This window comes from Kogia breviceps, chromosome 10 (genome assembly GCF_026419965.1).
Source record: "Kogia breviceps isolate mKogBre1 chromosome 10, mKogBre1 haplotype 1, whole genome shotgun sequence".
NCBI classification, from domain to species: Eukaryota; Metazoa; Chordata; class Mammalia; order Artiodactyla; family Physeteridae; genus Kogia; species Kogia breviceps.
This window is the reverse complement of record NC_081319.1, coordinates 37,023,440-37,038,620: the sequence shown is the minus strand read 5'-3', so window position 1 is coordinate 37,038,620 and position 15,181 is coordinate 37,023,440. Positions and strand designations below refer to the sequence as shown.

General features: G+C 51.7%; 1 pseudogene; it reads left to right on the top strand.

Annotated features, from left to right (window-relative positions):
* Positions 1–428: 428 nt before the first annotated feature.
* Positions 429–580, top strand: LOC136792056 (U1 spliceosomal RNA; annotated as a pseudogene).
* Positions 581–15,181: the final 14,601 nt, after the last annotated feature.

Here is a 15,181-nt window from a genome sequence, read left to right as displayed (position 1 = left end):
AGCCCAACTGTGGTAAGAGAGGGAATTCCACAAAACTGAGCCCCACCCCCCAACCTTGGCTCTGCACACATGGGCTGGAAGCAGGATGCAGACACTCACAAAAAGTCTGAATTCAATTTGAACCGTTTAGAGAAACCTTTCCAGTAGACAATGCAAACAGGGCTTCGGAGCAGTTCTCAGCCCTGGCTGCCATTCAGAACCTCTGCAGGTGGGGCCAGCCACCAGTGTTTCTTAAAAGCTCTCCAGGTGAGTCAAGTGCGCAGCCAAGGCTGAGAACAACCCCTCTAGATCAGTGTGACCGAGAGAACTTTCTGTGACGATGGAAGTGTTCTGTATCCACGCTGACCAACTGGTCACATGTGACTATCCAACATTTGAAACGTGGCTACCGTGCCTAAGGAACAGAATTTTAAATTTTATTCAATTTTATACTTACCTGGCAGGGGAGATACCATGATCACGAAGGTGGTTTTCCCAGGGTGAGGCTCACTCATTGCACTGCGAGTGTGCTGTATTTAAAAAAAAATTTTATTCAATTTTAATTAATCGAAATGTAAACAGCCATATGTGGCTAGTGGCTACCGTATTGGACTGCACAGCCCTAGGCTATGGACTGGCTCTCTGGCCCTGGGCAAGTCATGGAGCCTCTTGGGCTTCAGTCTCCTGGTGAGGCCGGAAAGCTCACTGTCCCGTCCACAGTAACCAAGAAAATCTTGGTCCCCATGTCCCACTGCCCAACTGAGGGGGGGTTTGGTGACACCAGCCCGAACCCAGGGAACTTGGTCAAGGTAGAAGGATGCAGGCCACAGCTCCTCAGGCCCCCTAGCAGATCTTTGCTGGCTGCCCCCAGAGCATTTGGGATGGAAAGATAAGGCCAGGTACCCATGAGACCAGAGGATAATCAGATTTCCCTCCTCCAAGGAGCTCTGAATTGTGGTGTGGTGAACCAGCCTGGAATAGTGCCAGCAATAAAATAACTGATGATTTTCATTTACCAAAGGTCACTGTACACCAAAAGCCATGTGAAGTTTTAGCTACAACCCCAGGAGTAGTACAATATTATGCCCATTTTACTGATGGGGAAACTGAGGCACAGAGTTACTAAATGGGGAGCCAGGATTCCAACCCAAGTCTGTCTGTCTGCACAGCCTGAACACTTAATCCTAACAAATACAGGAAGAAGAACTAAGAATGCTTAAATAGTTCAGGGCCCGGTAAACCTTAAGAGGGCCTCAAGACTTTACCCCCAACAGCAGGGATGGAGGCCGAAACAGTCCCAAGGCAGCGAACCCCACATTAGAAAGTCCTTTGTTGTCTCATATTTTATCTTAAACTGTCAAGTAAGTTTAGCATCTACTCTTCTTTTCAATATCTTTTTAATATCAAATTAATGTTTTAATGATGGACCAGTTAAGTCACACTCATATTCAGGAAGATGCCCCAGTTTATCCTGTGGTTTTATGACCTGCCCCCATCCTCAGTTTGAGAAGCAGGGCCATAGAAGGGTTATTCAGCTGTTTATCAAAGGGAGTGGGACTGCCAAGACCAGGATCACAGGGGGCCTAGGGCACAGGGTTTCCGGAGTCTAGGTGCAGCTGGTATAAATGCCAATTCCCAGACCAGCCATAGAGTCTGACTCCATGAATCTGGGTGGGGCTCGGAGCCCACCTTTATAACAAGCCCCTGGGATTGTGACATGGTGGTCCCAGGACCTGATAAAGAAACCTGGGCACCATAATGCCTGGACAGCTCCATCCTACCCTAGAGGAGCCAGGGGACTGTCACTCAGCTATGATGCCTTGGCCAGGGACCCAGACTCGACAAGTCCTAGCTCTGACCCCAACCTGCTCTGTGATCCCATCTCAGGTCTCAGGTTCCCCATCGGTACAACAAGGACATCCATAGGTGACCTCTAGGACACTTCTGGTCACAATGGGTGGATGTGGTCAGCTGGAAGAGGAAGGGCTGGAGGCAATGGTAGGCAGGCCCCCTTGGTCTCCCCTTCCTCATCATGCCACACTGGCCTCCCTTGTGCTCAGACCCTCCTGAGGGCCTTTGCGCTGGTTGTTCTCTCTGTCTGGCTGCTCTTCCCCCAGCTCATCGCTTTGCTCACTCATGGTCTTTCGGGCCTTGGCTTGGACATCACCTCTTCAGAGACATCTCTGCCGGCCCCACCCCATACACTCCTCATGCCTCCATCCCCTTCACTGATTATATGCTGGAGCTTTCTCATCTATCTCCCCCGGGCTATGAGCTCTGTGCAAGCAGGGATCACACCCTGCTGATCACAGGGGGGTCCTGGGCACTCAGCCCTGCCTTGGTACTGGAAAAAGTCACCAAACTTGTGTGACAATTCAATCCCTGGAACCACCACTGGGCCTGAGGAACACCAGGAAATCCTTCCCAAGGTCCCCAGTGATGCTGGGACTCAGGGAGTGGCTTGCTAGGGGGTCAGGAGCAGACAGTTCTATTCCACAAGCGTCTGTGGAATGCCAGCTGCGTGCCCCACCCTGTTCTGGGGTCCCCAGGCATTCTGGAGGGTCATGGGGGAGGCATGTGATGAACCAGAGCCTCTGCTCCAGGGGAACCAGAGAGGGAAAGGGCCACCAAGCAGGCTAAGCCCTCTGTGTGTCCTTCCGGATGTTCTGGCTCAGCACTGATGGTGTCCCTCTGTTGGCAGGATTGGGGGGCTTCCAGGAGAAGGCGCATGTGGGGATTTGAAGTACAAGAAGGACAGGGTTTTCTTCTGAGGATCCAAGTGCTTTCAGAGGGAGGGTCCTGTCAGTTCATTCTGGTCCCCTCTCGAGAGCATATGGAACGGATGAAGGTGTGTGACTGTGTGTCTGTGTGTGCCCACGTGTGCCTCTGAGTGCTTGTACGTGATTGTGTGTCTGTTGCACAAGTGCGCATGCCTATGGGAGATGCCTGTGTATCTTGGTTCGGGTTCCTCCAGAAGCTGAGAAAGGATTCAAGGTTAATTCATTTATTTGGGAGGTGACTCTAGAAAACACCAGTAGGGAGTGGAGCATGAGACAAAGGATGGAGAGCAGCCAGTGAAGGGCATTATTAAGCAAGTTACCACCTCAGGTGACCAGAGCCTAAGGTCTCTGGAGAGCCTGTGACCCAATACAGAACGTGCCTCAGGGTCATCTCACCTGAGGTGAGGGAGTTGAGGGTTTATCCACCCACACTCGACAGCCTGGCATTTCCAGCCAGTCCTACACCAGGCCTAGAGTCTTCTGGAGCAGAGAAAGTCCTCAGCACAGGGTCTCTGGTACTGGAAGTAAGAAGTCAGGCTTGTGTGCCCCAAAACGATAAGTGGGAGGGAGCAGGTAGAGCGCCGACACCAGCTGCTACACCCCATGTCTATGCTCCTGTGTATGATCCGCTGCCCGGTTACATCACATGGATGCATGGACTCCAATGACCTCTCCTTGTGCAAACCTCCACTGGGCCAGGGGAAGGCTATTGCAACATCAAATGAGCTATCTATGGCCTTGCTCTCCTTCCCTTTCCTGAACAGGCTGGCTCAGGATTTGTCAAACCATGCCAGGCCTCCGCCAAATTTGGCTGAGCAGACCTGGACCTGCTTTGGGCAGTGGCAGCTTCTGCCCTTGGGCCAGGGTGGAGGTGGCAGAGCGGGGAGTCAAATGGGCTGGGGGCAGGGAGATGGGGGAGGCCTTCTCTACTGCAGAGAAGGCAACCGGGGCCTCCTCTGTCTGAACCTTGCTGCCCACAGGGGCCTGGACAGTGGCCTCAAATGCCCCTCGGGGGCAGTGGGGCCTGCTGGTAGCTTGGGGTGCCAGGGAGGGGGTGCAGTCAGCACTCCCCTTTAGAGGGTCCATCCTGAACATGGCTGGAGGGGGAGAGGTCTGGGGACAGAGGCCTGGCCGTGGAGACCTGGGAGCAGCAGGAAGAAGGGGTGTGGCCACGGGGAGATCATGACTGCACAGAGATGCACAGGAGGATCAGGGGTCCTGGCTGTGGGGTACCAGAACTCCCACGTGGACAGCTGAGAGCAGCACCAAGGACTGAGGCTATGTGGGGTCCAGGGGGACAGTGAGGGGCACACCTGAAGTCTGCTGGGGAAGGTAAGACTGGAGCTTGGGGAAGCCAGGACATGGAGGAGTTTTAGGAGCTAGTGAAGAAGACCAGCGGCCCCCAGCTGGGAGGGGATGGGGTCTCCCCTGAGGCTGCAGGGGTTGGGGTACTGTAGTGGGTCAGGGAATGGAGCCAAGGGGAGTCTGTAGGGGAGAGGCTGGGCCCACAGGCTTGGAGTTGTGCAGATCTGGGTTCCAATCCCATGTGCAACGCTGACTTGCTGCATACCTGTGGGCAAGAGCTTAACCTCTCTGAGCTTTATTTCCTCGTGTAAAATGGATATCCTAACAGAAACCAGGTGTATTAGTTTCCCAGGGCTGCTGTAACGAGACACCACAAACTGGGTGGCTAAAAACAGCAGAAATTTATCCTCTCCTACTTCTGGAGGCTAGAAGTCACAAAGCAAGGTGTTGGCAGGGTCCTTCCAAAGCCTCTCGGGGAGGACACTTCCTTGCTTCTGGTAGACCCAGGGGTTCGGCTTGTGGAGCATAACTCCAATCTCTCTCCTTCTTCATATGGCCTTCTTCTCTATGTGCCTCTGGGTCTAAATTTCCCTCTTCTTGTAAGGACACAGTTATGGGATTAGGACCCACCCTCATCCAGTATGGCCTCATTTTAACTTCTTTATGTTTTTAACGACCTTATTTCCTAATAAAGTCACATTCACAGGTACTGGGGAGTTAGCACTTCAACATATCTTTTGGGGAAACACAACCCTACGGCATAGGGTTGCAGTAGGATTAAACCACAGGCCTGGCACATAGTCAGCTCTCAATAAATGGTAGGAACTTCCCTGGTGGCACAGTGGTTAAGAATCCTCCTGCCAATACAGGGGACACAGGTTCAAGCCCTGGTCCAGGAAGATCCCACATGCTGCGGAGCAACTAAGCCCATGCGCCACAACTACTGAGCCTGCGCTCTAGAGCCCACAAGCCACAACTACAGAAGCCTGCCTGCCTAGAGCCTGTGCTCTGCAACAAGAGAAGCCACCACAATTAGAAGCTGCACACCAAAATGAAGAGTAGCCCCTGCTCGCCACAACTAGAGAAGGCCCACCCGCAGCAACGAAGGCCCAACACAGCCAAAAATAAATAAATAAAATAAATTTTTAAAAATAAATAAATTGTAGCTGAAAAAAGAAAATTTCCAGTTATAAAGTGAATAATTCGTGGGGGTGAAATGTACAGCATGGTGACTATAGGTAATGATACCATATTGTGTATTTGAACATAGGTAGGAGAGTGGATATTGAAAGTTCTCATCACAAGAAAAATAATTTTTTTGGAACTGTGTATGGCAACGGATGTTAACTGACTTATCATGGTGATCATTTTGCAATACATACAAATATCGAATTATTACATTGTACACCTGAAACTAGTATAATGTTTTGTCAATTTAAAAAAAAAAAAGAAGGGCAGGCAGGGGTGGAGGGTGGAGGTGCAGAAGCGCAGACTGCAGACTTTTCCTGCACCTGCACACATGTGTGGGCAGATATGGGCACATGGGAAGCAGGACACTGCTCATGTAGTTGCACCCAGGAGGGCCGGGATGAGTGACCTAGAGACCTCAGCCTGCAGTCCACTGGCCAGGCAGAGCCATTCAAAGCAAGGCTCAGGGCCTGATGCCAGCTCCCGGGGCAGGAGGACCCTAAAGTCAAAGCCTTGCTTGTCAGGGACTTCCCTGGAGGGCCAGTGGCTAAGACTCCACACTTCTACTGCAGGAGGCACGGGTTTGATCCCTGGTCAGGGAACTAAGACCCCACATGCCACACGGCATGGCCAAAAAAAATAATAATAAATATTTAAGAATAAATAAATAAATAAATAAATAAGCCTTGCTTGTCAGAAGATTTCTTGGGAGTCCTGAGCAAGGCCACCACTGACATCACGGGCAAATTCATAGACTATCCCAACACCCAAGGCTGCTTAAACCCACAGCCTTGACATGACGGGAGAGGACTGTGGATGTACAGCCAGCACAACCACTTTCGGAGGGAGGCAGAACACAGACTCAGACAGGCACCAGGGACGCCAGTGCAGATTCTGGGCAGCTACCCAGCAGACCTCACAGAGGACTAGGTCAGAGGGGAGTCTGCCATTCCTCCACCTCCTCCCCATCACTCCTATGCACCCGGCAGCCAGACAGGCCTGGGCTAACCCTCTTTCTCCCAGCTGCCCACTAGGGCCACCTCTAGGCCAGGCCGGAGCCAATTGAGGGTGTGATGGGGCCCCTGTTCCTCAGAACCTTCTGGTTTCTGCCAAAGGACACCCTCTGACCTCGCCTGAGTCACTGTGATGTGCCGGTGAGCCAAGTTCATCCACGTTTCCATGAACTCTGGAGAGATGTGTCAGGACACCAAGTGCTCCAAGGAGAGGACACAGGTCAGCACTGATAAGGAGCATTGAAGCCACTGACAGAGCTTTGTTGCCCACAGGGCCACCGCCCACTACCCCCATCTGGGTACTTGTCCCCTCCTCCCCACCCCCTCCCAGGGCACCAGACCTGCCATCGGACCAGAGAGTGCCACTTAGAGTCGTCCTGTGTGAGGGCTCCAGTTGCTCAGGCTGGCTGGCCGGGGATGCCCGAGCTTCAGCCCTGCTGGCCCCTGGGCTGCTCCAGCTCTGTTCATCTAACAGCACCCAGCCCCTCCCCCGACCCCCAGCACCATGCTCGGCGCTGGGAATGGAACCGAGAACAAGACAGCATGGACTTGGCCTCATGGAGTGGACTCGGAGGGCTGCAGAAGCTATAGTGGTCACGGCAGGCCTCTTGGAAGAGCAGGGGTACAAGCATGAGGTTGGAGGGGTGAGAAGGAAGGGATAGGGCAGGAGGGGTTGTAGCCACCAAGATCTAGGGAAGGAGCATTTCAGGGCAGAAGGGGCAGCAACACAAAGACCCGAGGTGGGGATTTGCTGGGTGGGTTTAAGGGACAGAGAAACAGACTTGGGGGGAGGGTCGGTCACCTAGGTGGGGGGGCCTTGCAGACTCCCATGAGGACTTGGCTTCCACTGAGTGAGATGGCTTTGAGCAGAGGAGGAACCCCAGGCAATTTTTGCTTTGAAAAGATCCCTCTGGCCGCTCTAAGGTCTGCTGTTTTCCAGGTATGGTCCCAGAAGCACCACCTGAGAACTTGTAGAGATGCAGATTCTTGGGTGCGCTGCTGAATCTGGATCCCTGGGGTGGGACACAGAGTTAGTGGCCCAGGGATTACTGGTGCCCCCCAAGCAGCCTTGCCCCAGTGCTCCCAGCCCACCGGAGGCTCTGAGAAGAAAGCGTGGGTGGGAAATAGGACCCACACTATCACCCCCCAACACCACCCTGAACGCTCTGGCAGCACACGACCCTGCCAAAACCCACAAACAAGAAACCGGTTCGCCTTTGTTCAGTCCAGCTGAATTATAGAATATGCTTTCCTAACTTACTTAACCACAGAACATTTTTTTCAGAGAACATCTGTTAAACAGCCTGAACGCAGACCAGAGCCACCTCAGGCGCACTTCCATGTATCTTCTCTGGTCTCCTGCCTGTGCCTAACATGGAACTGCCCTTTAGAAAGTGCACGAATGTCCCAAGGTGACCCTGACTGGACTCGGGTGATTTACAAACCACTTATGTTTCCCAAGCTCCCAAGGGGGACATACTGACCTAATTAGGGATGCAGGTGGGGGAAGGGACAGTGATGACACAACCCCGGGAACTAGTGAGCACTCGGGGTGGGGGGGCAGTAAGGGTGAGAGGTGAAGCACCATGCACAACCCTATAACCCTACACTGCCCAGCCCACGTGTGTGTGACACCGCGTATCACCATGGTGCATGGTGGCGGTCCTTGTATGTCTGCCGGCAACAAGTGTGACTTTTGCACCTACGTGTGGCTGTTTTCATGTGTGTTGCTGTCCCTATGACTAGAGTGGCTGGGCATGTGGCTGTGCATGAGGGGGTGTTAGTGACTCTGGCACCTGTGGGCCTGGGACCACATGTGAATTTGAGAGATATCCAGTGCGTGCACCTGTGAATATGACCAGCAGGCTTCTCTGGCCCTAAGAACTCCCAAACCTGAACTGTCACTTCGGAGCTGCCAGCAATTTTCTGTCTGCTAAGACATGGGAAAGCAGTGGAAAACTATTTTCTAAATGTAGTTACCCAGATATAAAGTGGGAGCGCTGCCATGCAGAATCATGGTCATCTGATGTGCTGGCCACAGAGGCAACAGGAGAAGGACCAGGAGAGAGGCTTAGGGTCTGTGATGGGGAAGACTTGCCACCTGCCCTCCGTCTGTCCCGCAGCCCTCACCTCAGCCCAGCCCCACGGGGCCTTAACTGGGTGCTGACCACACACACAGTCCACAGACCAGGACCAGGATCAAAGACAGCCAGCTCCAGGGTGAACACAGAGGATGGCGTGGAGGAAGATGACACGGACCCCGGGGAGGGCCCTGTGAGTCTGTGCATGGACGAGATGGGGTGCAGTGGTAGGGTGCTCGCAGATCTTGCCAGGGGCAGACTCATGCAAATGCCCAAGCAACCGAGTGCCTGGTAACGACCTTGCTCATATTCTCCTGCCCATCTCTGCACTATCTGCTGACCAGCCATCGGCTTCCCACTTTCCACACTTACCTCTTTGCTGACACAACTTGCCCACAAGCTGCCCCCAGCTCTGGGGCCTGAGAAACCACCACACACATGCATTCACACACAGTCCATGGAGAATCCTCATCTATTTACCCACTCCATTCATTCATGCATGTGTGCATGCATTCATTCATTCACCAAATGCTCATGGAGCACCTCTTCTGAACCACCAGCTCTGCTGACCCCTCTAGCCCCCCAGGCCCCCCAAGTCAAAGCAATGAAGGCATAGTCCCAACGGACCTCCATGTGGGTAGCTCAGAAAAGAGGAAGCTAGGGGCTGGGTGGGATGGTGGCCGTTAGCTGGAGGGAAGCTCTGAGCTGGTGTCACAACCAGGTCTTTGTATCAAGCCGGAAGGGCTCTGGAGGTCGGGTAAATGCCATGACTGCCCTCCCCTGACCCCAGCCTCCCCTGACTGGACCTGGCATTTCACTCTGCCTAAAGCCTAGGGTCTGTCTCACCTAGGATTGACCCCAACGCTTCAGAGCTTTCCCCCAATCCCAGACCCCACAGAACAAGGTCCACCTCTCTGTTAGCTCTCGGGGGTCCCCTCAGTTGGGCCCAGACTGCCTTTGCTGCCCCTCATGCTCCTTCCCACCAGCTACACCAGCCTCTGTGACTTCAACGAGGGCTTGGAGGCCTTCCAGCTCCTCTCCACTCTCCCTCCTCAGGGTCCTCAAAGGCCTAGAGAGGCCGAGCCCATCTTCCAAGTACTGCCCACTTCCCCCAACTTCTCATCCATGCATCCTCGTTTGCATTTTGCTCATAATGATAGCAATATAATGAGACGTATCCAACACCTCCTTGGTGCCTGGCACGATGGGTGATATTTCCAACTGCCTATGTCATGAAGCGTAGTAACCGGAGCTGGAAGCAACCAAGGTCATGGATCCCCAGCCCGCCCTCCTCCTCCCCAACATCACCTGGTTGGCTCTTCTCATTCTTCAGGACTCACCTGGAATGTCCCATCCTCAGGAGTCCTCTCCAAGCCCCCAAATAAAGCAGTCTCTGTTCTGGCCAATCAAACCACCTGTGTGAGCTCTCACTCTCATGTGATCACGTGTTTGGATGGGCTTGTGTTTACATCTGTCTCCCCCACTAGACTGTGTACTCCATGAGAGCAGGACTGCATCTGTCTTGTTCACAGCTGCTACCCTGGGACCTAGTTTAATGCCCGGTAAACAGTAGGTACACAATAAGTATTTGCTGAATGAGTAAATCTATTTATCTATTTCTTGAAAACTACCTCACTCCAGCAAGAATCTGAGGTTGTTTATAAGAATGCATACAATTCTATATGAGAGAAAAAACAAAGTTGGAATCAAAGATTTTGACTTTCTCTACAAACAATAAATGCAGGAGAGGGTGTGGAGAAAAGGGAACCCTCCTACACTGTTGGGGGAAATGTAGATTGGCACAGCTACTATGGAGAACAGTATGGAGTTTCCTTAAAAAACGAAAAATAGGGCTTCCCTGGTGGCGCAGTGGTTGAGAATCCACCTGCCGATGCAGGGGACACGGGTTCATGCCCCAGTCCAGGAAGATCCCACGTGCCGCGGAGCAGCTGGGCCCATGAGCCATGGCGGCTGAGCCTGTGCGTCCGGAGCCTGTGCTCCGCAACGGGAGAGGCCACAACAGTGAGAGGCCCGCGTACCACAAAAAAAAAAAGAAAAAAAAAGAAAAAAAAAGAAAAATAGAGCTACCATTTGACCCAGCAATCCCACTCCTGGGCATATATCTGGAGAAAACCATAATTCAAAATGATACATGTACCCCAATGTTCACTACAGCACTATTTACAATAGCCAAGACATGGAAGCAACCTAAATGTCCATCAACAGAGGAATGGATAAAGAAGATGCGGTACATATATACAATGGAATACTACTCAGCCATAAAAAAGAATGAAATAATGCCATTTGCAGCAGCATGGACGGACCTAGAGATGATCATACAAAGTAAAGTAAGTCAGACAGAAAAGGGCAACTATCATATGATATCACTTATATGTGGAAACTAAAAAAATGATACAAATGAACTTATTTACAAAACAGAAACAGATGTAAAGACTTAGAAAACAAATTTATGGTTACCAAAGGGAAAATGTGGGTTGGGGGGAGGGATAAATTAGAAGGTTAGGATTAACATATACACACTACTATATATTGGGTTGGCCAAAAAGTTTGTCTGGGTTTTTCATAAGATGTTACAGAAAAATCTGAATGAACTTTTTGGCTAACCCAGTATAAATTAGATAATCAGCAGGGACCTACTGCAGAGCACAGGGAACTATATTCAATACTCTGTAATAACCTATATGGGGAAAGACTCTGAAAAAGAATAGATATATGACTATGTATAACTCAATCACCTTGCTGTACACCTGAAACCAACACAACATTGTAAATCAACTATACTCTAATATAAAATTAAAACATTAAAAAAAACAAAGATTCTGACCTTCAATTTCACCTTTGACCCAGTGATTTCATTTCTAAATATCCCACAGAGGTCCTCACCCCATATGAGGAGGCATGTTCAAGGATGTTTGTAGGCACAACCTACTGAAAACCACCAAATAATCAGTAAGGGACTAAGCGCGTGAACCATGAACAACAGTGCAGTGGAGTATTATGCAACCGTGAAAAAGGATGGGCACTCCCTGTTCACTTACAGGGCCCTCTCCAAGCTATAGTGTTAAGTACAAAGAGTGAAGAAGACTATATTTCATAAGTGCAGCATTGGATACATAGTAGACAATCAACTGATAAATGTTTAATAAATGAGGGGGATCTTTCTGGAAGGACCCGTGAGAACTTAGGAGCAGTGGTAGTATCTGGGGAAAGACCTGGATGAGGGGAATTTCTCTGTTTACCCTGTCATACTATTTGCATTGTTAGCATATACAAATATTATCTATTCAAATAAATAAGTTTTTGCTATTAAAAAACAATAAGAATTTAGAGTGCTCACATAAAAATCTGGATGTGAGGCTTTTCTCAAAAAATGGGAGGAAGGCCTGGCCACACCAGATTGTGTTCCTTGAGATGAGAATGGCCAGAGCTGAGATGGGGCCTCCCCTCAGCCCAGGGGGCACAGGGCATGCACTGCCTCACCCCATCTGGCCTCTGTGGGCCTCTGTGCTGCCAACTCAGGTCTATGCTGCAAAGAGATTAGCTTGCAAGGTTTGCAGAGTGCAGAGTGGGGCTGAGAAGGCTTCCCTAAAGTGAAGGGAAGCCATCCCTCCTGGTTGATTTCACTCACAATGACTCTAAAAGCCACAGCACGGTCACCACAGTTTTAGGGCTGGTGAATGATGACATGCCAGGAGCTTGCTAGTCTTGCACAAGAAACAGTTAACTCAGTACCCGCCAGGCCCCAACAGTGCCTCTGGTCTCACCCCCGACCAGGGCTTGAGGGCTTTAATTAACCCAAAGGGAACCCCTGGAGCGAGGGAGACACCAGCAGCCCCTTGGGCAATGAGGTGGGTGGCAGGGCAAGGACACACTGAGAGAGGCAGGAAGGCAGGCCTAGCTCCAATCTTGACTCCAGATCTGAAACTTTGGACAAGTCACTTCTCCAAGCCTCCGTTCCCTCATCTGTAGCCAACAGCTAATACTAACTGCATACCATTTCCAGGGGCTGGTCCCTCCCCCAAGCATGGAGGCAGGGTCTCAGGGAGTCCTCGTGTCAACCTTGTCTATAGAAAGTATCCCAGTCAGGGGTCTCCAAAGAGACAGAACCAATAAGATATATATTTAGCATATATGGAGAGAGAGAGATTTATTTCATTTCAAGGAATTGGCTCATATGATTGTGGAGGCTGGCAAATCTGAAATTTGTACTGCAGGCCAGGAGGCTGGAAACTCAGGCAGAATTTCTATATTACAGCTTGGAGCAGAAGTCCTTCTCCAGGAAACCTCAGGTTTTGCTCTTAAGGTCTTCAGCTGACTGTATGAGGCCCACCCACATTATCAAGGATATCCTCCTTTACTTTAATTACAGATGTTAATCCTATGTACAAAATACCTTCACAGCCACATCCAGACCAGTGTTTAAACAAACAATAGGCAACATCGCCTAGCCAAGTTGATACATAACATTTAACCACCACAGAACGCATTATTTCCTTTTGCGCATGAGGAAATTGAAGCTCAGAGAACCTGTGCCACACGCTTAAGGCTAAGGAGCACACAGAGGGATGGAGCTGGGAGGTGAACACGAGCCAGAGTCGGCTCCACTCTGAGGGCAGGGCTGCGGGTGGTTACTCCACACTAGCGGCATGTGAGGATCAGATAGGAAAATGCACAGAAGTGCCTGGGACCATGTCTATGGTAGGGACAGAAATCAATAGGGCAGTGGGTGGTATTAGGGAATTACTGTTAGTACTGAGAAAGGACAGGAACGGCATGGGAACAGGGAAAGGAGGCAGAGGAGTGTTGCTCCACCCCATGAGGGATGGGTTCTAGAGTGTGGGGCAGAGAACCTACAGCCCCCGGGCCCCCCAAGGAGGGCGGGGCAGAAGATGGACTCCAGCAGGCTGGGATCTCCCATGCCAGGCAACGAAGCCCAGAGCTTCTGACCCACGTGCAGGGGACAGAGAGGGAGCACAGTGTTGCCAGCGTGTGGGGTCAGAAAGATGTCTCGCCTCCTGAGGCTGTGGCTGGTTGCCCAGAGGTTCCTGGAAGTGGGTGGTTTCCCCTAAGGGTCCGGCTGGCTGGCTCCTTGGCTGGTCACTGCCATGTGCCCACCCTAACTGGACCAACACCCAGAGGTAGAGAAAAGCTTCCACTGAGACCTGAAACCCTTAGACACAGTCCCAGCCTCATTCCTGCCAGCTTCCTTAATCTCCCCGGGGTGGAGCGCTAGATCAGAGGCCAGCAGGTCAGCCATGTTCTCCACCTGCTGGCTGTGTGACATTGGGCAAGTTAGTTAACCATTCTGAGCTTCTGTCCAACGTATGTGGCTAATCATTGCACAGACCTAGAGGGCTGCTTCGCCGGGACCAGGCCAAACATCTGAATAGAGCTGTTGCCAAACATCTAAATAGAGCTGTTACTTGTTGCCACACTTGTTCATCATAGTATCATCCTCCCCGGCCTTCTTTTTACCCCGGTCCACCCAGCACCACTTCGCTGAGCCTCGCTCACTCTCTCCCCCACCCTCCCTTCCTTTATCCAGCTCCCACCTCTTCTGGTCAGAATGTGTGCTGGGTAGGCTTTTAAATGCCTCCAGGGCCAGAGAGAAATGAGGCCCTTGCCTTGGTTGATAATCACAGTGTTGATAACAGTGGGATTCTGCAATGGTTGGTTGGGACTCTGACCCCTGCCCTCCCCTCTGCCACATACCTCCTCCTTCTCCCTCTTGCCTCCAGCCTCCCTGGCCCCCTAAGTCCCTCCTCCACACCAGGCTCCTCTAGCCTCCCCTGAGGGCCCCTCAGCCTGGCTGCTCCATCAGAGGCGGTATCTCCTTGATACCAGGTCCCAGTTCCAAGGTGGGTCCCCCCTCCCCACCACTGTCCATCCCAGGCCCCTTGCCCACACTGGTCACAGCCTATAATGGTTCCTTTCCTGGGGTGCCTCCCCAGCAGCCCAGGGCAGGGAGCAAGGCTCCTTCACACTGTGCATCCAGCACCAGCTGGAGGAGGCAGGCTTATCTTGCTCCCTTCACCTTCCATCGCCACTCCATCACCTCACGGGGCCTGTTCTGGCCTGACCTGCAGGCAGGGCCTGGGGGTGAGGACAAGCACTGGAGAACCCACTTCTGGGCCCACTTCTGATTCTTCCCCTCACCCCCCATCCCTCCTCCAGAGGCTGAGGGCAAAAGAGCCCAGGGTGGGGGCTAGAAAGCAGGACACCTGGATCCCTTTGCAGCACAAACCTCACTTGCTGTGTGGCCTTGAACAAGTCCTCTCCCCTCTCTGGGTCTTAGTCATCCCGGCTCTAAAATGGGTTAGGGCTACAGACACACACTCAGAGGTCTGCAAGGCCAGACAGTTGTCACTGCTTGGACATCACATGTCCACAGGGTTGGGGACCCACTGAAGGGAGTGCTGGTGGAGAAGTGGAGAAAGCATGTCCTGCCTGGGCCAGCCCAGGGGCTCCAGGTCTGCTGAGTCCTCAAGAGAAGCTGTAAATCTGAGTTTCAATTTAACAATCTCCTGATTGCAAAATCTTAACAACTAATTCACATGTTTAAAACCACTGTGTGGGGACTTCCCTGGTGGCGCAATGGATAAGACTCCATGCTCCCAATGCAGGGGCCCCGGGTTCAATCCCTGGTCAGGGAACTCGATCCCACATGCATGCTGCAGCTAAGAGTTCGCATGCCACAACTAAGGAGGCTGCCTGCCGCAACTAAGACCTGGTGCAACCAAATAAATAAATTAATTTAAAAAAAAAAAAGCACCGTGTGGGTCAAACAGAACATGTCTGGGCCACAGTCTGTGGG